This window comes from Triturus cristatus, chromosome 4_2, assembly GCF_964204655.1.
Source record: "Triturus cristatus chromosome 4_2, aTriCri1.1, whole genome shotgun sequence".
Lineage (NCBI taxonomy): Eukaryota > Metazoa > Chordata > Amphibia > Caudata > Salamandridae > Triturus > Triturus cristatus.
The window spans coordinates 986,607,586-986,631,305 of record NC_140586.1 but is presented as its reverse complement, the minus strand read 5'-3'; the positions used below and the strand labels follow the sequence as shown (position 1 = coordinate 986,631,305).

Below are 23,720 nucleotides of genomic sequence, written 5' to 3'. Positions count from 1 at the left end.
GTTTCATGCACGAACTGAACTTAAACAGGGGGAATGGTAACGTTATCAACCCGTGGATAAGCCACACAGCGGAGTTTAATTCAGCAACAGAGAAAGGCAAAGGTTCTAACTTTTCACTGTGCAGCAATGAGTAAGCAGCATCCTTCATGGACATGAACTGTTGTTTTGCAGTTAAATTAAAAGGAAGGAACAAAGATGAAGTATTCATGTAATCCCAAGGGACTTTCCCAGCCTTTAACGTTTGCAAAGTCCATGCAAACTGCATAATAGAACGCAATTGATTTTGACCATGATACAATAAAGACAAATCATCCTGCACAATGTCTACTACAGACGAAACAATATTATCTAAGGTATAAATTCAGGAAGACAGGGTGTTAATGCTATTATCTATTACAGCCAACACTTTCTCCATATTGGCTTGGACAATAGCTCGTAATCTGGACGCAGCTTCAATCTGTGATAGCTTCCAAACTTTGTTGTAAATAGCATATACCCATCGTTTGGACCTGCCAGTCGCAGGACCCTTAACAAAATCATTCAAATCTATTTTGTCGTTCAAACGTGATAAATGAAGTTTAACAGACGCTAAGGTGGAATGTTGCAGCCATGACTGACATAACTTACCCACTGAGTAGGTAGTCACTGTGTGCGAAGATTCAAAACGGGGGTCTACTCTAACTTGTGTATACCCCGGTGTCAAATCCAGAAATCGATGTTGACAGGAATCTGAGCTCGTTTGCCACACCAACCACCCTTCAGGATTTAATGCAGAAACATTGAAGGTTTTGTTGGAAACGAGGGACTGCAACGTAGCACAGTACAGATCTGTATGATTCTCCCAATTAGGATAAGCACCCAGATCCGGGGTCGAGGGGGAATTTAATTTTTTAGATATAGACAATCCAAAACAGGTGGTCTGAAAATTAGATGAATTCAAAAACAACATGTGGTTCGGGATGAGGCAGGCACGATGCAAAGCTTCTGTTTCCTGTACCTGTCACGGTTTAGAACCCCAAACCGATTTAAGATCGATAGTAGCTTTCCATAGCTCATAACCTCCGATTGCCAATTCGTCCATAAAGGGCTTGGAATACAACAATTTGGTGTGTGTCAGTCTAACCTTAGAAGCAGATTCAGCCGCAACCTTAAAATAAAAGGAGGCTGGATTAGACACACTAAAGTCCGAAAAGTATGTGAATTTGTTCACTAACGTTGTAGAGCTGCCAGGCATAGGGGCTGGACAGTGTTCCCATTGTGTGAAATTAACAACATTTCTAAAAGTATTTGCTCTGTGTAGGAAATGTGTGCCATAATGTTGGTAGCAGAATTGCTCATCATAATTTGCAGTATCCAAATACAAATCTCCAGCATCAAATGCAGCATAATATTTCAAATCAGAAAACAGTGCTTCTATCGCTTGTACATCCCAATCATCTGATCGGATGTTCTGTTTAACTACATCACCCATAGAAACACGAAAGACATTTGGCACATTAATCACTTCAGTGGGGCCATGAATTAGAAATTTTACAGCATCCCAAGTGATCCCATCACGTACAGGCCAGGCAGAAATGTTCACAAAAGTCTGGTCCCTTTTCATAATATGTGACGAGGAGTGGGGGGCCAAAGTTCCATCAATTAATCCAATTGTAGATCTTTCATTCAGGTAGTGTCCATTGATAAATCTAAAAAGCACTACCACAAAACCAATGGACATAAACAAAAAAACACATGTGAGCACCAGCCAAATGTAAGTCCAAGGCGGAATTAAAAAATGTCTTCTGAACCAGGTCACAAAAATAGAAACTTTTGATGGGGCATTGGAAATCATTGAATTAGTGTCAAAAGAGGAACGTGACTGGTTAACAGCGGTGGATTGTAAAAGAGGCACCGGGACTTCTGCAGGATAAGCATACTCAGCATTTTCAGGCAGACCACCAGCTGTCGGTGGCAATAAAGGACCAGTAACTGTATGCATCTCGACGGCAACATCAGGCAAGGTGTTAGAAGCTGGGGCCACAACAGAATTTTGCAGCATTGAAGGGCAAGAAACTGCTGGTGTCATACTAAGAAGTATCGGCCACTCGCTGTAGCTTGACATTGTCAATAGAGATGTACCTGTTATCCTTGCGACCAGGAAGTGGAGGTAAAATGACTGTACCTGTACCCTGTACTCCAAGCACCGGAACTGGTGCATGATAAGAGGGGCCGAACTCCTTCTTGTTCTCCACCTTCTCACGGACCAGGTCACCAACTCGAGGTAGCCAGCCAACTACCGGAATCTGAAGCGCAGCATCAGAAGTGGAGGGTACGTGTTCCTTTGCTAGAGTGTCTCTGGCTTCTTGAAGAGTCTGCAATACAGCACAGTGATCATCTAGTTCAAAAGGCGCGGCCGCCGCCGCCATGTCTAGACCATCAAGGTCCGGGACAAACATTCGTATGCCAAAGAGCATCATGTATGGGGTCCGCCCACCCAGAGACCTTCTAGGGAGATTATTAAGTGCACGTTGCACGTCATACAAGTGGGCTAGCCAGTTCCGGCCAGTACCTAAAACCCTGGCTGTCAAAGATTGCTTTAAGTCCCGGTTCATTCGCTCCACCACACTATTACCCTCAGGCCGGTATGGAGACGAAAATTTGACTTGGACGCCCAAACTTCTCATCGCTTCTTTGTACGCCTTAGAGGTGAACGCAGGGCCGTGATCAGAATGAAAGGTACCACATGCAAAACTTCCAACAAAGACACGCAAATCCTTGATGACAGTACGGGCATCAGCACTCCTTTGTGGCCACACCCACAGAAAACGTGTGCACGAATCCACTGCAACCAAGATGTACTTGTACGCAGTATCAGAGGTAAAAGGACCGCAATGATCTAAATAAACACAAGCAAGTGGTTTATTAGATATATACAACTGCGTTTGTGGTGGGCGCGCCGTAGATGAAGGCTTTATTTGCTGGCAAATGTCACAATTAAGAACATAGGCGAGCACTTGTTTGTATAAGCCGAACCACCAGTGAAGTTGCTGTAATAGAGATACAGTAGCCGCAACGCCAGCATGCGCGGATGCCATGCCCTCGTGGGCCACTGATATCAAAGATGGTCTGCAGTCCGCGTTGGGAATCAATCTGTCACCAACGTCGTTAATCCTCACTAACGGAACATTATCAGGACTTAAGCGATAATGGTAACGAGAAGGGAAACCTCTCGGAAAGTTCGTTCCCTTCTCTGAAGCAGCAATAGCTGCCAAGATGTCATCAGCGATCTTACTTTGTGATCTTGTAACTGCTGCTACTAAGTATGTCGCCACTGCGGTTTTTGCTGCCTCGTCAGCCAAACTGTCACCGACAGCATGGACGCCAACACGTTGGTGACCAAGAGTGTGAATTACATTCACGAGAGGCAGACGTTCTTTAAGTTTTGCCACTCGAACCCAAAGCGTTTTATGCTTAACAGTGCTACCTTTGGAATCACGATAGTCATTTTGAGACCAAAAATGTAGATTGTCGTTTTAAGCTTGGACACAATAAAACGAGTCACTCACTATAAGAGTAGTGACTCGAGGATCAGCAAACTCCAGTGCAAGCACCAGAGCAAGAAGCTCTGCCAACTGTGCGGTACAATCACCCAAGGATTGCGTATGCACTACATCGGATTGGAATTCACCATTCACGAAAGTACCGACCACAATTGCGCAGGCCGCTGAATAGGCGTGCTTTGACCCAGTTGCGGGTTGCGCCGAACCATCAGTGTAAATGACACAATGGTAATCCTCGAGCGGGCGCAAAGACAGAGGAGCCGGATGCACGAATTCATACTGCAAGAACTCCTTAGTCTGTAATGCGGCGTGAAAGATATATGTGACGTCAGGCGAAGTCAAGGAAGTTGCCCATTGTATCCACCTTGGATGCAAAGCTTTAGAATTTGGTACACTAGCTTTTGTCACTGCCTCAAGGGCAGGATATGGTGTTACCACCAACATGCGTTTCCCTTGTGATAGCGCTCGTTCTTTCAGGATCGCCATCTCAACTGCCGTCAGTACCTTCTCGACAGCGGAAAATCGCAGCTCAGCTGAAGTGTACAGGTGTGATTTGTAAGCAATGGGGACGGGGTCGCCCTCATTGAACGTTAAGTACGTGAAACCCACTGCGCCCGGTACAATTCTAATGACCAGGTTAGTGTGGTTATCATGCGTCTGTAAGTATTTAGAAGCAAGAAGATCAGCTTGCAATGACTGCAATATAGCTGAATGCTCCGGCAGCCAACAAGATTTGGAAAAAGTAGGTTGTACCAAGGCATAAAGCCGCTTGATACGCTGGGCATAATCAGGAATGTACGTTCTGCCGAAATTCAGAAAGCCCAGCAGGGATTGTAATTTCTTCAGTGTAGTAGGAGCACGAAGGCATGCGCATTTCTCAAGGAAGTGCGGAGCCAATCCTCGACCTTCATTGTTGAGTTTGTACCCCAAGAACAACACTGTGTACTCGGCAATGTGAGACTTCGCGAAGTTGAACTTGTATCCTAAGTCTGCAAACATAGTAATTATGTTATCTACGCGAGTCAGGTGCGGGATCAACTCGTCGTCCGTCAGATAGATATCATCGACATACGAGTACGCTTCCGGGTCTACCATCTCCAAGAGAGAGACCACACGAGCGGCAAAGACACCAGGGCTGTTTTTATAGCCCATTGGTAGCCTTTTGAACTGTTTTTGTTTGCCACCCGAGGTGAACGCCGTCCACTCACTACTGAGAGCGGACAGGTTATGGCTGTAAAAGCCTTTGGATATGTCAAGTGTGGTTTTAAACCGTTTTCTCACGAGACTATCGACGAGAGCAGAACTGTGGGTGTTCTGTACCGCGCACGTCCGGCAGTGTGAGTTTAAGTGCCGGTAATCCAAAACTAGGCGGTACGACCCATCAGGCTTCGTCACAGTGAATAAAGGGTTATTCATTGGTGACACACATGTTTCAATTACTCCTTGATATTCCAATTGTTCAAGGATAGACGCAACGTGAGGTCTTCCTTCGCGGCGCATGGGATATTGGGGTTGCGGCTGGGGAGTTGACCGCAACGGAATCTCATGGCTAGGAGACAATTTATCCCAGCCAACCTGATTACGATACAACGCAGGTGCGAGCACCTGAGCCCACTCCCCTGCTAACTTCTTAGACTGGTCCTTCGGCACTGTGTGCGCAAAGGATGGGAGGATCATCTCCTCCCCTCTAGGAGCGTCTAAAACGAAAGCCGGGGGCCAATCAGCCTCCGCCAAAAGAATATCATAGGAGGAGGTCAGATTATCCCCAAAAATCCCTTGAATTGTGCGTTGTATGTCACCCTCAATTAAAAGGACTTTATCATACAGTCTGTCAGGGGGAGCCACGCGAGTGTCAGCAGTTTCAACAGTCACAAATGTATCAGTTGCTGTCGCCACCAGATATGGACGCAGTGCTCGTCGCACTACTGTAACTTCCGCCGCACTGTCGAGCAGCGTTAGTGCCTATGTCAGGTTCCGAAGCTGCGTCCGTACTATCTGAGGCATACCTCGCTGTCAGGGCAGCAACTATCTTCTTCTGAAATGGGGGTCTTTGACGTGCAGACTCGTCCTGCTTGCCATTGCCGTCAGTCTGACGGGGTTGCTCACGACCTTGGGCACCCCTTCCTTTCCCACGGTCTCCGCCACTGGATTGTAAAGCCGATGTTTACTGTGAAGAACGAGGAGAGCGTTGTTCAGAAACCTGAAATCTATCCGGTGACTTGATACGAGAACGATCGCGCAGATCATATGTGCGGTCACTAGACGACTGGACGGGTGAGGCAGGAAGAAAACCCTGTTTCTGTTGCTGCTTCCCCTGTTTTTTACTTCTCCAACTTTGTTTAGGAAAATTGGGTCTTTCATCTTTAGTAGACGAACTCACCTTAGTTTGCTGTACTACATCAGGAATGATCACCGTTGGTTTAACACCTAAGGCACTACGTCCCACGGTTCTGTAGGCTTTCGCAATAATTTTAGCAAATTCCCTGGGCTTGTCGAGCTTGTCCACGAGCTCCAGCATATTTGCTACTTGAAACTGCATGGCATCTCCTTTGAGGTTGCCCATCACCATGGAACATACCACATTGAAGCTGTCGACAAGCCTCATTCCCAATTCGATAGCAGCCTCCGCACCTTGATTGTCTTGAACTTTCTTGATGACGTAGGGGACGACAGACATAGATGGAGTGCCATAGCACTTCGAATAGGTGGCAGCAAAGACCTTGCCCCAGTTGTCACAATCGGCCATATCTGGGACCAGGTCCTTCGGCAAAGTAATGGTGAGAATCCTGTGTTTCTCCACAGGAGTGATGTGCGGAAAAACCGCTTCCAGTTGGTCAAATTTCTCAGCAAGCCAGTAAGTAAATTCATCCTTACTCTGGGGGCGCTTGCCCACTACCGAATTAAGCATAACAGGACTAATAACCACCGCGTGGTGGTCAGTTGGGTGTCCCGCAACAGCAGGTGCCCCCGCCTGCATGTTGCGCGATACGTACTGCACTAAAGCCCTATGGACCGTAATCAGGGCTGTGTGTAGTATCCGCAAGTCAGCCACCGCCACCGACATGTAGCGGGGATGAGGCGTAAAACCGCCCAGCACCGGCCATGTGGCCCCTGCAATAGACAACGGGCCCATTCTAGTCGGTGCTACCGCATGGGGAAGGGCGCCATTAAACCAAATGGTATGCTGCCAGGCAGAAATAGGAATTTCTTGTGTCCTATATGGGGTATAGACCGGGAGTAGCTGCGTGGGAGTAAAGGTATGAAACGTATCATCATCTGCATCCACCGCCGGGAAAGTCACCCATGAGTAGAATAACTCATACGGGTACGACGCATCAGCGCTCACCACAAAAATAACAGCCATCCCATCATCTGGCACCCCGTACGTCGTCAAATGACGGCGCAGAGGGGCTCGACTATGTGCGGCAATTTCGACCGCCATAAGGACACACTAAAGAGTAACAACGATATCCACAGTAGCACTGGGGTTCAGTAAAAAATAACCTTTTTAATAATCAAGCTTGAAGGAACCTATTAGTCGAAACCTAGGTAGGTTAAACCGTCACTCCCGTCAACCGGAAACCAGAGTGAGGGCGCTGTGCACTAATACAAGCACTACTAAGGCGTTTCAAATCAATAGACCAAACGTTAGGTGCGCCATGTTGCAGGGATTCTGCTTATGCACAGAACTATGCGCAGGAACCCAGGACCTCAGAGAATTGTGGTGTACCAAAAACTCCCCTCAGAACCCAGAACCCCTTATCCGACTAGCTTAGTGTCCCATTCGTTAGCCGAGGTTTAGCTCGGCGGTCCCAATGTATAGACAACCCAGAACAAGCGACCTAGAATATTCTCAGGAATGGTGGGAATCAGAAATACCTGTTCATTATTATTCTCATATTAGTCCACAACAGAATAAACAAAGACACAGTAAAGTTTAAAGAGTTTATTTTATAAACCTCGTGTCCTAAGATGCAGTACTTTGGCTAACATAAGCAGACAAATGGTTAAGATCAGAACCATCAGCATAGTTACAATACCATAGAAAATGAAAGGAGCAATCATAATAAAATGACAGTGGAAACAGCCACCTTCCTTTCACTAGTAAACTAATAGGTTATTATTAGACTAATAGAAGGTCTCTAGGCTTGAATGGGGGACCCCATACCGTATAGATCAGCTTAGTGGAATCACATCACAGGATCAGCTAGGCTCTCTCCTGGGAACGCTCTTCTCCTGAATGAATCCAAAACATGCTGCACTGCAATATTAAAAGCACTCGTCTTTCAGGTATCTGCAGCTGCGTGCATGTTATGGCTAAATAGTGGGACGATCAACCTGCACCCAACAACATGCACGTCTAGTGACCCAGACTGTTTCTTTACACAATGCACAGACCAAGGTCGCTGCTCACTCTTAGGGATGTTAAACAACAGACAGTTCTCATGTGAAGCAAAGTCGAGTAAGCATTTCTCAATTAATAACATGCAACTACAGTGTCGCGTGCAAAAGCAGCAAAAGCGGCAAGATGGCTTTCTAACATCCAACGCGGTTGTGCTAACTTAGCATTGTACATAGGGAGATAGCAATCTTCACTACACTTCACTACACCACCTTGGGAAGGAGATGCGATGTAGTTCTGAGGAATAATTCCTCCCACCCATAGGTCCATCCACACCTCCATCCATCCACCCATCCCTCCATCCATCCACCCATCCACCCACCTATCCATCCATCCATCCATCCATCCATCCATCCATCTACACATCCATCCACCAACCCATCCATCCACCCATCCATTCACCCTCCCATCCATCCATCCATCCATCCACACATCCATCCACCCATCCATCCATCCATCCATCCATCCATCCATCCATCCATCCACCCATCCACCCACCTATCCATCATCCATCCAGCCATCCATATCTCATCCATCCACCCACCAACACATCCATCCATCCATCCATCCACCGACACATCCATCCACCCACCCATCCATCCACCCATCCATCCACCCACACATCCATCCCCATCCATCCATCCACCCACCCATCCATCCACCCACCAACACATCCATCCACCCACCGACACATCCATCCATCTATCCATCCCACTTCTTTCCTCTCTCTCTGATCGCTTTCTCTCTACCTCTCCTCCCTCTGTTTGTCCCTTTACCTCCTCCTAGAGACGTTTTAATGCCTTGGCAAAGTGGGCTCTGGCCCCGGGCCCCAGCCTTTCAGGGGCCCCTGATAGACATGGCTCTGTTCTCCACACAGCCCTGCCCTGATGACCTTGAATGGTTTTTAAACGCAGTTTGTTTTAGTATATTGTTATTACAGGTGGGTGGCAGGGATTGTGTGGAGTGACGTCAGTGAGCTGCTGCTGAGTCATTGGACACACTTTAGAAACTGGAGCAGTCTGATTGGACCATGAATTCACAACTAGTCTGAGCAGGGGCCCTAAAATGTGTGGTCCAGGGCCCCCAAAGTCCAAGGGTGCAGATGAGGTGAGGCCTATCCAGAGGGGTGCAGAGGAAGTGAGGCCTGTCCAGGGGGAGAAGAGGAGGTGAGGCCTGTCCAGAGGGGTGCAGATGAGGTGAGGCCTGTCCAGAGGTGCAGAGGAGGTGAGGCCTGTCCAGGGGGTGCAGAGGAGCTGAGGCCTGTTCAGGGAGTGCAGAGGAGATGAAGCCTGTCCAGGGAGCAGAGGAGGTGAGGTCTGTCCAGGGGTGCAGAGGAAGTGAGGCCTGTCCAGGGGTGCAGAGGAGGTGAAGCCTGTCCATGGGGATGCAGAGGAGGTGAGGCCTGTCCAGGGGGTGCAGAGGAGGTTAGGCCTTTCCGGGGGGGTGCAGACGAAGTGAGGCCTGTCCAGGGCGATGCAGAGGAGGAGAGGTCTGTCCAGGGGGGTGCAGAGGAGATGAGGCCTGTCCAGGGGTGCAGAGGGGGTGAGGCCTGTCCAGAGAATGCAGAGGAGGTGAGGCCTGTCCTGCATGGGTAGGAGGAGAGGCCTGTCTTGTCCTGGGGGTATGATGCAAAGGAGGTGAGGCCTGTTCTGTGCTGTGATGAAATCTGCCATGTAGGGGGTAGGAGGTGAGTCCTGTCCTGTGGGGTGCAGAGGAGGTGAGGTCTGTCCAGGGGGTAGGCATAGAGGCCTGTCCTGGCTTGTCCTCTGGGTAGGAAGATTTTGGACTGCCTCAGCCACTGGACTCACCACCCAGAGATGCTCCTTTCCAGACATATAATTCTATTTTAAGAGCTCATAATCCGAGTTTTTGAAAAGGATCCGGAGTTACCATAGAACCCCAGATGGCTCCTGACAAAGGCACACATCTCCTCAATTCATGTTTATTTTTTAAACCACTGTCTATAGTGAAGTAACCAAGACTACAACTCCCAGAATGCACTAACGTATTACATGAAAGTTCAGGTATGAATATTTAGGGTATCACTCTACGGAAATATTTACCACCTCCTGGGGCATCATGGCAGAGAAGGGTAGAGCAGTTCATGTGCAAGGACTTTCATTCTTAGCCTCATTCTGCAGATTGTGAGTCCAGTGAGATCTGAGATAATATAAATCTCTCTCAAGGAGATTTCACACCATGTTATCTGTTTCAGGGAGAAATACAATGAAAAACAGGGGGTGCAAGTCCAGCGCCCCAGTCTCTGGTGTCCTTGGATCTCTGTACTGGCCCTCACAAGGCCCCGGCTCAAGTCCTCGTCCTCACAAGGCCCCGGTTCACGTCCTGGTCCTCACTAGACCCCGGCTGACGTCCTGGTCCTCACAAGGCCCCGGCTCACATCCTGATCTGTCGTGTAGTTCCTATTTCCATATATAGGTTCTGCGCGTTTACACAACATAGACAATAGGATTGGTGTGAGACTGATTCTGGACACCTCTATCTGGCATTTCAGCCTGTGTACCAGCCAGCTCACAGTGCCACTAGAAGCTCCTCTTACCAAGGAGGAAATAGTTCCTGGCAACTATCGACCATGACCACCCTGATCCCTCAGGACCGTGGAAATAATGCACCACTTTCCGCTCAGTCACTCGTGCTCACTTTCTCTCCGATAGATCAATAGACAGTGCAGGATAGAGATAACTAGAAGCACCAGAAACGTAAAAGGATGATAGATTTCCACCATTCTGCTAAAATCATGAATGCGTACAAGCATATGAAATATATGACAGCAAAATGCGTACTCGTACGATGCAATCCTAACTAGATGTACCTAAGTGTACCTAGCATGTGTGTAGGTGTTGAGACAAGAATCCTTCTAGGATAAGTAAAACCCCATTACCTGAATTGAGAGACTGTGGTACCCCCGTTCTGGTCTCGAACTTGTCACCCCGGACGGGATGTTCAGACCACTGCGAGCTGGAGTGTCTGAATGCTGGAATCTCAGCGTCTCGCGGCAGTGTGTCGGCATGGAAGTCCTGATCTCCACTTTCTTTTTTGTTGCTTCAAATTTTTTTATTTGGTTTTTGTGTTTCAATACATTGAGTATACCAACAGTAAAAATTATTTCATCATGGAATTCCATTACATTGGTCTTTGTCTATTAGTCATCGAGAGATCACATCAGAAAATCACTTTTACATTATTCAAAATTGCAGTCACAGCACAATGGTCATCTTGAGGGTTATCTCATGCCCGACCTCTGATGTGGTGAAAAGATATGCATGAGCCCTCGGTTGTGTACGTCAGCTTTAATCAGAGATCTTTGTGTGTCCCTTCCGTGTTCCTTTGTGGTGCATTCTCGCTGGGTGTTGGATTTGCATGTTTCCATTGAGGTTTCATCAGAGTCTGGACCTCCGGTGTGGGGGTAAAAAAACATTAACCAGTGGGGTGAACTGGGGGAATCTGGTGCGGAGTTACTGGTGGAAGTTGATTGATTGATTGTGGTTACTGTCAATGGAACTATATCAGCTACCTGGTGGGGGGGGGGCCGTGTGTTCTATGGAGGTCTGTGACAATCTCACTGTAGTGCCCATCTTATGTGTCGGAGTCCGGTCCTATATTATCGTCCGTCTGCCTCTGGGGGGATACATGCGGAGACTGCGATGGAGAGGTTGTCAAAGAGGATGGTTGTGTTGTTTCGTGAGTAAATCCTGATCTCCTCTCTCTTAACTCAGTAAGGTGTGCTGTATTTATACAAAAAGTATCTAGGGTTTCTTTGTCCCTTGTATTAGCCATGGTTGGATTTGAGGATGACGTAGGGGATGAACCTTGTTCGTAGATATTATGCAGGTGGTGTAGATTCTGCCTGGTTTCCAAGAATCCTCATGAATATTCATTCATACTGTATGAGTCTATTGATGAAGTTATAGGAGGTCATTGTTCAGGGAAAAACCCTCCTACTGCACCCAGGACTAGAACTAGGTAAAGGTTCAATCCTAAAAGCTTGTTATTGTGTACTGTAGGGGAAATAATGTAGGTGAAGGTATATGATATTACCCGGGCCTATATTATGATACCTATATGGAACATAACAGGTCCTTACCAGGCCACGGTTCACATCCTGGTCCTCACAAGGTCCCGGCTCATGTCCTGGTCCTCACAAGGTCCCGGCTCACGTCCTGGTCCTCACAAGGCCCCGGCTCACGTCCTGGTCCTCACAAGGCCCCAGCTCACCTCCTGGTCCTCACAAGGCCCCAGCTCATGTCTAGGTCCGCACAAGGCCCTGGCTCACGTCCTGGTCCTTACAAGGCCCCGGCTCACATCCTGATATGTCGTGTAGTTCCTATATCCATATATATACACAAATCATTAGTTTAGAATTAAATACAGAGAAGATGGAAAGTAATTTCAGGAGCTGCTGCCAGGAAGTCGCTGATTGGATGAGCTCAAATCCCTGGTGCTGAAAAGTGAAAAAAACGGAAATAGTGGTATTTGGGACCGGAGCATCACTGCACAAGGGTGGCGGCCGGTGTCGTTGGGAGATCTGTCCACCCCATTCATTCAGGTCAGCAAACTGGTAGTTTGGGTGGACTCTCATCTGTCCTTAAAAGGATACATTAAAATCACCTGCTCTACAGGCTTCTGACTGCTGAAAGTTATCAGAAAAATACTTCTGTTCATCCCTGCTTCATCTAGGAGGGACGTGGCTCTAGCCCTGATCCTATCGAGAAGGGATTTCTGCATCTCTTTATACGTAGGCATGTCTAAATATGTCTGGTGTAGAGTTTTACAAAGCTTAGAAACAAATACCGGTCCCACATCTGCTAGAGGTGTATGCCGAGGCATTAAAGGGTGGTGTGTCGGTGCCGTCTATAAGTGACGCAATCATATCAGCGCCCCCAAGTCTGCAAAAGACCCTGCTAAGTGTACCTCTTATCGCCCTCTGTCACTGCTTCACTGTGATTGTAAATTCCTGCCTGAGGTGATGCGACTCGGCTATCCCTCCTACTAGAGAAAATAGTCTCACCGGTACAGTCGGGATTTGTCCCACACAAATCCACAGCGTTTCATCTACGGAAGGTATACGCAGTGCTGCATCGGGAAAACACACACATGAAGGCTGGTGATGCCGATAAGGCATTTGACTCTCTGGAATAGCCTTTTATGATCGAGACGTTTAGGCACCTTGATATGTCAGGGAGCTTGAGATCACGTATGAAGCTGCTGGACACACAGCCTATGGCCTGAGTTTACGTAATTGGGCTCAACTCCGATGCCATTCAGATCACCTGGGGCACTGAGCTGGGACGCCCTCTGTCACCCGTTCTTTATACCAGGAATGAACCCTTAGGCCTGTCAACTCCAGGAGAGGCATACCATAACCATACTGGGCTGACAACTTTTAAACACTGAAACCAAGAAGAAAACACATCTTTATAAATTGACAGGTTTATAGTCACTGTGGCCAGGCCTGGAGGTGGGTTGAGAGATGAGAAGGTCGGATGACGGAACTTCAGAGTTCAGTCAAGTGACCTTTCGGTGCTAACCGAAGTTCGGCAAATCACCAGGTATCTCTATCTGAGTGGAGCGAGTGTTCCAAACTAGAGGTCTAAGAGTAGGAAGCGGGCTTGGTATACACTATACCAAATTAATGTATAGTCTGCACAGAGCCCAGTGAATCCCCTGAGGTATACAGAGGGTAAAGTAGATAATAGTAAAAGGCTTATTGGATGTGGATTGATGCCCAAGAGAACACAGCCGTGGCTGCAGGTAGTTTAACTGAGGCTAGAGCCCTACCTTGATGTAATACAGAAGCCCAGAGACAGGAGACTGTATATTCAGTTTAGATTCGGTACTCTGCCTACCCGGGAGCGTACAAGTAAATGGAAACCCCCTCACCAAACGACTGCAAGCTGTCCGTGCTGTAAAGCAAAGGTGGAAACTGTGGAGCACCTACTGTTTGAGTGCCCTTTCTATAAAACTCCCAGGGCAAGATGGTTGAGTCCTGTTTGTAGACAATTGGGCACCGTGAACCACCGTGTTGCGCTGAGAATTCTAAAATCGGACACTAGTGTTTTGCTTGTATGTAGGGTGGCCAAATTTCTTGCCTGGTCCTGGCTGATTAGACTGAAACTCTTGGGTCGTGATATATCCCTTCTCGCCTTGCCCAAATATCTTTTAGTCCCGTTTTCATTTGTGTGTCGAAATGCTTTGGGGAAATAATTCCTTCTTCGTGTCAAACGCAGTTTAATAAATTTTTAACCTTCTGACCATAGTTAACACGACTTTAGACATTATGGATCAGGTCGAGGGGGACTGGAAAAGAGACGTAATCATGTATTTCCATCTAGTCTGTTGAATAATTGTTTGTACTATTCTCACGCCCCTATTGGATCTTGTCGTGATTTCTATTGTGTTTTTATATCTGTTTATGATAAAATTTTATCGAAATAAAGCTTTTGATGATGATGATGATGATAATACTAAAAGCTCTATTTGTGGTAGTGAGGTCGAGCAATAAGGCTTTACCAGAGGGTAGTGTGAAGCATTTATTGTACACACTCAGGCAAGAAATGATTGCACACACTCAAAGACTGAATCCAGACCAATTGTTTTGTATAAAAGGTTATTGTTTGGTTATGTTATTTGTAGAACCCAAAAATTCCTCAGTTGCAGGTAGGTAATAGTTTTTAACGGTGTAACACTTTTAAAATTGCAGTAAGAATTTGTTTTGCATGGCGGAAGAAATGCTTTACAGTCTTAGAAATACTTTGGTATTTGTCAATCAGAAACAGTAGCACTTAGCAATGTGCCCACAAACTCATCAATGTTGTAGGCCCAGCTGCCCTGAAAGACATGGTCACCCCCTACAAAGCTCCCAGACTCCTGCGCTCGGACAACGAACGCCTGGCCACTGTCCCTAGATTCAGGAAGGTACGCACCGGTGGGCGACGCTTTGCGGTCAAAGCGTCCTCAGGATGGAACTCACTTCCTCGCAGCCTGCGTCTGGAATCCTGTCACCTCCTCTTTCGTAAAAGATTGAAAACTTTCCTTTTTCCCAAATAGTATCCCTCCCCCTCCCCTCAGATCTCCACTGATCTCATAGCGCGGGGATGCCTCCGGGTCACCAGGCGCTCTATAAATCGCTAAATAATAATAATAATAATAATAATAATATATACCACCAAGAAAGAAATTCCACATAATAGCTTTAATATAAAAAAATACAACTCATGTTATTTTCTTTTTACGTAAAAAGGAGATTATATATGTGACTCCCTATAAACAGTTCTAATTTTAACCCCCCTAGTACAAAATACAATTTGGCGCACTAAAACACTTCAGATAAGAATACATGAGGTACAAAATGGACCCCAACTCAGAAACGAGAGGACCCTAATGCACAGTATATACAATTCTGTTACATATACTGATCCAAGAATGAACATCAAGCCTGAGCCCTGGTGAAAATCAATTAGTTCATCACAGTTTCTCTTCGAAATTGGATCCAGTCAAATCCCAGAGTAGACGCGTTTCAGTAGATTCTAATCCATATTCCCCACCTTCTTCAGAACAGTACTAATTTGGTATTTATCTCCCGCAATCAAATTGGCAAGTTCATGAAGTATCTAAAAAGATGATAAACACATTTTTAATAAAGACATTTTTAGGATAAAAGAAAAAACAAAGATAAAAAACTTTCTTAAAAGCATTAACATCAGATGTGCCTTTATGTCTCATCTCTACTTGGTGGCATTCAGCACATCCCTTCTCAAGGTGCCTTCACCACATGCCGTGTCCACTCTTAGATATTAACAAGACGCCCCCAGATTTGGGCACATCCCTCCATTATGGGATCACAGCTCCAGTGTTCTATGCTCCTCCTTCAGTCACTGTATATCAGAAAGCACAGAATTCTCTGCAGTAATAATGCTCTCGCTCTCATTCGCCTTCTAACACTCCCTTAAATTAGCGGTGCTCGGGTATTTATTCCGCTTCTGGCACTTCCTTTTTAAAATGTGGAGGTTCCTGTACCATCCAGAGAAATGTTCAGTGCCGTTTATGGGCTCAACCTTCTGGGGGCCCTGAACGAGGAGAGGTAAACATCCATATGGGTAAATGTCACTTTAATTCTATGTGCCCTTATCCTCTAATATAATAAGGTTTCTAATCCTTACCTCGTCAAACTTCAAAAACCAGATGTTAATCTGTGTATTCCAACCCTCGGGGCGGAGGGGTTCTGAGGCACTTAGGGGCATATCAACAAGGGCTTTATCTCTGCTTTTTTGGCTTTAAAAGCCAAAAAAGCAGAGATAAAACTAGCGCCCTATCAACAACAGGGTGCTAACACGCAAATTTGCATGTTAGCACCCTTTCACTCTACGCTTGGAAAGAGGATATCATGGCTAAATTTGCCTGTCCCTATCAACAAGGACACGTGAGATTATCGCTGGGTTTCCAGCGATAATCTCACGTTAGCCTGTTAGCGTGAGTATTTTTATCGCTATTGAGATAAGCGTTGCTAATAGCACGCTATCTCAGCGATAAAAATTCACGCTAGCCGGCGATAATTATCCAAGTGCTAAGTGCGGTCAGCGATAATTATCGCCGGTTGTTGTTGATATGCCCCTTATTTACCTCCAGACCATTGGGTATCTCTGTTTCTATTTTTAGGGTATTTTCTTTCCTTTCTTTAAACGTTATATTCAAAGGAACCCTGGTTCGTTCAAGTGGTGCGTCGTTATCATCCTACCCTGGAAAGGAAGGGAACATTTCGTAATCAGAGCTCACAGGCTATTAATCAATATCATGTAGTTAAAAACATTTAATTCCCCTGTTTTTATACTCGTCGCCGGGTATATACCCATGTATCCCTGCCATCTAAAGTATAGCGAATCCAAATTTACAAGCTAAACTCCAACCTTGAGGATAATATTCCAAAGTTAGATGTTTAAGCGACCCACGCTGGCTTATCGTTTGATGACTGATTACGCATTCTGACCCATTAATTGAGTCTCTCAAAGCCACCCTATCGCCAAGCTGGGAGAATCCACATCTACCAGACATCCGACCCCTGCTCTCACCTGCTTTCGGCTCTGGGCTAGTTTCTTCTTTCCACCATCCGAAAAAGGGACCTACGTGTTCACTGGCCACATTCTAAATAAACACGACCTAGGAACTTCTCGCTTTCCCCTTCCGGTTTTCTGAGCCTAAGATTTAGCAACCCGAGCGGTCTCGCCCTTTAGAGTACCTACCTCTCAACTGGATTCACATATTAATACAGTATGGTTATTTAAATAACAACCTGAAAAAGTGTCTAAAATAACACAACCCAATAAAATATTCTTTTGAAATATAAGGATAAGGGAACAGGGCCCAGATCTGATCCCTACCGTCCTTACTATCAAGATCTTACCATCTTTAACCGCCTCCTTCTCTTACTCAAAATCACCTGTTATTACAGAAGGCATGACGACATGATGACCTGTGATGTTATTTATTATTTATTTAATTCATTATGAAGTTTTATATAGCGCTGGTCAGACCCAGGGGGTATCGGAGCACTTTACAACAGTCATATTGCAAAAGACCGAACATACAAGAACAGTAAATACAGTCAAAGTATCAATACAAGTGTCAAAAACAGTCACCCCGTCGCCTCTTTCTGATTTTTAGGGAGATTATTAGCCTGAAAACATCTCTCATCTAAGATCCTGTTCACCTCTATGCTTACCACAGTTTTGAAAACTCCCACATTTTTTCCTTCTTGGGCAATATTGAGAGTGAATGTAGATTTGGGTCTCACCCCTGAATCAGTTCTGAGGTCCTGTTTAGGCCGCCCTTCAAAAGACCGACTAAGTCTAATTTTTCTAAAAAGTGCCTTAAGATCTTTCTCAGCTTGAAATCTATTGATTCCTGTGGTGGGCACAAAACTGAAACCTCTACCTAAAACTTCTTTCTCTGTTATGTTAAGGTCCCTACCGGACAGATTCGCTATCAATGCCTGTTCTATTTCCAATATCTTTGACTTCTCGTCGTATGCATTCCCAATCTGAAGGCATCTTTATTTATTTAAGGAGTTTTATATAGCGCTGGCCGGACCCAAGGGCGTTGGAGCGCCCTACAGCAGTTTTTCCGCAAGAGTCATATAATAGAGCCTGTTATCTTGCTATACATATTGGTTCGGAAGTCCAAGTGTGCTGTGCAGTATTGAGGTAGTACGTGAGTCCTGAGATTAGTCTTGATTAGTGCACGTTGCCTTGGGTTGCACCACGGGATATTTGTCGCAAGAGTCATAAAGTACAGCAGCTTAATACATTTAGGTTCAGAGGTCTAAGAGTGCTGTGCAGTATTGAGGTAGTACGTGTGACCTGAAATAACCTCGATTAGTGCACGCTGTCTTGGGGTGAACCCTTGGGGGGGGGATCAGGGAAGGTGGTCGGGGAGCAGGTAGAAGGTAGGTCTTTGTGATATAATGTCAGGGAGCAACGACGAGTAGAGATTTGCGTTGAGGCGGCGGTTATCCCTTCGGGGGGGAGCTGTTGTGGGAGAATAGGATCTGCTTATTATGGTTACCCCCACTTTTTGCTGGTGTTTCACTGTTTTTCGACTTTAGTCTGGCTGGGACCCTGCTATTCAGGATCCCAGCCTAGCTGCTTCCTCTCTACAATGATTGCATATACTTTAGGTACACTCTAGATTGGTTACTGTGTTACCCTTGTGAGTCCCATAGGTACCCCAGAGGCCTACCAGGGGCTGATGCATGTATTGTGCCACCCCTGGGAAGCCCTCCAAAATGACACCACAGGTCCGCTACTGCAGCCTGGGCAAAGTGGTGCATGCACCCCTTACTAAGATATAGGCTACCTATATCTACCTTTAATCACTGACACATATAAACCTATAAGTCACTCCTATGGCAGGCCTTATCAATCCTGAAGGCAGAGTGCTTGGTTTTGTGTGAGAGGGTGCCCATGCATGAGCTGGGCCCCTCTGCAGCCTTCTGAGCCTCTCTGAGGTTTGTGTTTGGTTACCTATCTAATTTGCTCCAATTTTACGATGTAATCTGTTTTGCTACCTAATCTGCTCTTGATTTTTAATTCCTCCCTTGTTTATCCTACTCCCCTATTTTATTGTGTTTGTTTACCTATTTAATGTGATCCATATTAGCACTGTAATCTGCTTTTACTATCTTATGTGCGCCTGACTGTATTTCCTCGCTTATTTGCCCCCTTGCTTGATTCATCATATCTACCGTGCTTGTTTTACCTTTTCTACCCTACTGAACAACAGTGATGTAATTTATTTTGCAATCGAATCTGATCCTGATTTTATTCCTCTCTTGCTTAACACTACCTCCTTATTTTACCCATGATTTTTTCGACCCCACACTCTCCCAGCACCCCCCTCTCATCTCCTCCCCTACCCCATCTCCTTTAACTTCCTTCTCTTTACTCTGTCTCACGTCCACCCAACATGCCCCTTCACAGCACTGACCATCACCCTCAGGACCATACCCTCTCTAAACACGGGCACAACTCCTGGACCATTCTTTACCCCCCAAATCTTTCCAAACACGCAAGGAAAAATTTCAAACATAAACTCCTCATCCGCAACCCTGAAACACTCATTGTTGATAACTACCTCAGCCTCACCGCCCCCATTATTACCAACGACATCTTCTACTCCAAACGCCCTTCCAAATGGAAGAGCATCTTCCTCCAACACCTCCCCATTTCTAAATCAACCAATATACCATATGGATTCAAAATATCCACCGCTCCCTCCCCTGCCTCTCATGGTGATATTGATATCTCCATCTTCAAAACAGGTAACATCCTCATACAAGCCTCGCCATCCCACCTTTCTATCTTTGAACACCACTTTAGCACTATGTCTCTCCTCCTTAACCACTCAGTGCCTAACACTCCTCCTCCCCAAACAAACAGAGCCCCTCAAACCTCTTCCTCCCCCCTCACCCCCCACTCTACATCCACTCTCAACCTCCAAAAATTGTCCTCACCATCTCCCTCCCTGGACCCCCCTATTGATAACGACTACCCCCATCCCCAATTACCTACTTCTCATCCCCCACTTATCCCCCTCTCTCCCCCTAACTCCCTTAACCCTTACTCCTCTGACCCCTCCTTGAATAACGGTAGCCCCAAACTCCTGTCACCTACTTATCATTCCCTTCCCATGACCCGCCCTCCCCCTGTCCCCCATACCTTCCTCTCCATGACCCAACCACTCACTTACCCCACCATCTTTTCCCCGCAACCACCTATCACAACTCCTCACCCCCCTACTCCTACCAATCCCATACACTCTCTGCTCCTTCCCTTCCTCTCTACCCGCCCCCCTCAGGCGCTACCTACCCAACCCCCTAACCCCACACCTCAACCCCCAATAAACACCCATCTCCCTTACACCCCCTCACCCCAACCCTCAATAATTACACATCCCCATCACACCAATATATTCGTTTCTCACTCGTTTCATGCCCTTTTATCCTCTCTGACCACATCACCTGAAGATTTCTGCCCCTTGTATAACCTAAACCATCCACTCTCACTTAACAGCTCCGCCAGCCATCACTCCATACCTACTACCCTATCTCCCCCTCACGCAGTAGGCCTCCATCCGCAACTAATCATGACCACTCCCTATCCCCAGACCACTCTCCTCCCATCTCCTACGCCCCGTCATTCCTTCCCTGTACCCGGAATACCCCGAGCATACACAACACTGTACTCGCCCTACCTACTTTAACTTCCGTACCCCTCACTCCTCCCAGCCCCATCACCGCTATCCCCACACCATCTACCACATCTCCCCCTCACACATTAGTCCACCCTCTGCAAATAACTCAGACCACGCACTCCCGACACCTCCCCTCTCCTCAATTGCCCAGATCCTACACAAAATTAAATGTGACCTATCTAATTTAACTACTGAATTTGCCAGACTCAGAAAAGACTTCTTCGTACACAGCACCAGATCCCTCCCTCACCTCAAAACCACCATCCTCCCTCCCTCAAACATACCCAATAACAAACACAACCTTTGGAGATCACTCCCTCTCCGATGCCGTAAGCATAGACCTCTCCGCACCTCTCCCCGTCCGACCTCGCCGACCTTTGTAACTCCTACCTTCCTAATCTGCTTACCACCAACCCTCCACTCCCTTATGCCCCCATCCCTGTTATCATAGGGACAAATAGAACCCCCTCATCCCCCGCTTCCCCCAGACCACCACCCCAACTTTCGCTGATCCAATCTTGCCCACCCTCCATACCCAACCCCACACCACTGAAATGCATGCTAGTTAACTGTCACTCCGCGGTCCTACACGTCACGGAAATCTCGGAAACCATCCTGAGTGAATCCATTGATATTGTATTCCTCACTGAAACCTGGCTAAATGACCACTCAACGAGCATACTTGACCTTCCCTCCCCCCGGGATACTCTATTCTTAGAAAAGACAGACCTAACAGAGTTGGGGGAGGGCTAGCTATTATCTTCAAAAAGTAACTTCAGATTTCCCTCATCACAAACCCAGGCTACTCCTCATGCGAATACCTGGAAGCAGAACTGTTAACTCAAAACTCCCTCCCAATTCGTCTACACAACATCTATCGCCCCCTGGGACCACCACAGCCCTTCATTGAGGACTTATCTGATCTACTGGCGCAATCAGCATAATCCAACTCAAAAAATCTATTTCTTGGGGATCTCAACCTCCATTGGAATGATACCAATGACCCCACCATCTCCCTCCTCACTACACTTCTTGAAATCAACGAACTCAAACAACTCTGCCAATCTCCAACTCACACTAAAGGATCCATACTTGACGTCATTCTGTCCAACGATGATCTGACCTCCATTACCAATATCATCCCCACTGACTGGTCCGACCGTCACCTTATTCTGTTCACCATTGCTACCTCAGCAAACCTCCCCGCCTCTCAAACTACCAGACCTAAGAAATTGACCAGAAACCTAAAAGGCATCCCCCAAGGTGTTCTACAATCGAAACCCCAAGCTCAACGTCTTCTCAGTCCCCCCTCCCAAAATGCGAATGATCTCACTGAACTATTTAACAATATTGTTACAGATATTCTTGACCAACTAGCCCCGCCTAAACTCGAAAACCAAAGAAACACCCCCTCAAACTCCTGGTTTAATACTGAGATAAATAATGAGAGACGGGCACTCAGACTGTCTGAAAGAACCTGGAGACACCATCCCTCACCCTCCCATCTTGCACTTCTCAGACATGCTAGATCCACTTACAAAAAACACATCCTCAAGGAAAAGGCATCCTTCTTCCGCACTCAACTTGACCGTGCCAAAAACAGACCCAGGGAACTCTTTAAAATCATTCGAAACCAAACTTCCCGCACACCTCCAAATATGACAGCCTCATCAGACAGATGTGAAGAAATTGCCCACTTCTTCTCGGAAAAAAATGCCAAAATTGACCCATCCTTCCTTCTCACACAACTATCCTCCAACTTCCAATCCAATCTTGTCCTCACCTCTAATGCCTACTCCACATCCCCCCTTCCAGACGACACACTCTCTCCTCTGCCCTCTATCCTACCGCTCCTCAGCGAGCCTCCTCACCCACCCATTTCCATTCCCCCCCAACACTCCACAGGCCTCTCACCTTCCACATCTCCAGCAACCAACTCCCCTAAATCTCAACCTAAGAACAATGCCTCTTTGCTCAACTTTCTCCCCGTCACTGAGCTTGAAGTCCTCAATATAATTGGCAATATAAAACCATCCTCCCACACAAATGACCCAATACCCTCCAGCCTTGTCCCTGCCCTTAAGCACATCATCACCCCATTCTGGACCAAAATCATCAACACCTCTCTCTCCACCGGCTGTGTCCCCTCCTCCCTTCAGCTTGGTCAAATCTCGCCCATAATCAAAAACCCCAATGCTGACCCCAATGACCTAAATAATCTCCGCCCCATCACTAACCTCCCCCTTCTCTCAAAGGCACTTGAAAAATGTGTCCTACTACAACTAGACAAACACATAGAAAATTTCAACCTTCTCGACCCCTTTCAATCTGGCTTCAGAAAAGGATGCAGTACCGAAACGTCAATGCTCAATGCCATAGATGACATCCATCAATCACTTGACAATGGCGAGACCTGCCTGCTTATACTTCTTGATCTCTCCGCAGCATTCGATACAGTCAACCATTCAGCCCTACTTAATGTACTTAGGATCCGTTTCGGCCTTAATGGCACCGCCTACAAATGGTTCATCTCTTATCTACAACACCGTACTCAGCAAATCAAAATTCAAAACTGTCTCTCTACCCCCACTCCTGACTCCCTTGGAGTCCCCCAAGGATCTATTCTCTCTCCCTCCCTCTTTAACCTCTTTATGGAACCCCTCACCCTCATTCTTAACCAAGCAGGCATAAATGACCACCTCTACGCCGATGACACCCAAATCTATTACAAGATTAAAACTCATGCTGACATCTTACACCTGAACAACACCCTTACCAAGATACAAACCTGGTTCCATTCCAATCATCTCAAACTCAACCCTAACAAAACCGAAATCATTCTCTTCTCCCCCAAAAATATCCCTCTACCCATTCAATCATGGATCCCTGACCTCAATGCACTCAATTGCTCACTCACCCTGTCCAACTCCGTCAAATCTCTTGGCATCACTATCGACAACACCCTAACCCTTAATGTTCACATGAAAAACTCTGCCAAAGGAGCCCTCTTCACT

At 46.6% G+C, this 23,720-nt stretch overlaps 1 protein-coding gene across 1 annotated transcript in view; it reads left to right on the top strand.

The window, feature by feature from the left end:
- The window catches only part of LOC146839224 (uncharacterized), a 722,084-nt gene that overhangs the window by 313,193 nt on the left and 385,171 nt on the right, over window positions 1–23,720 (top strand).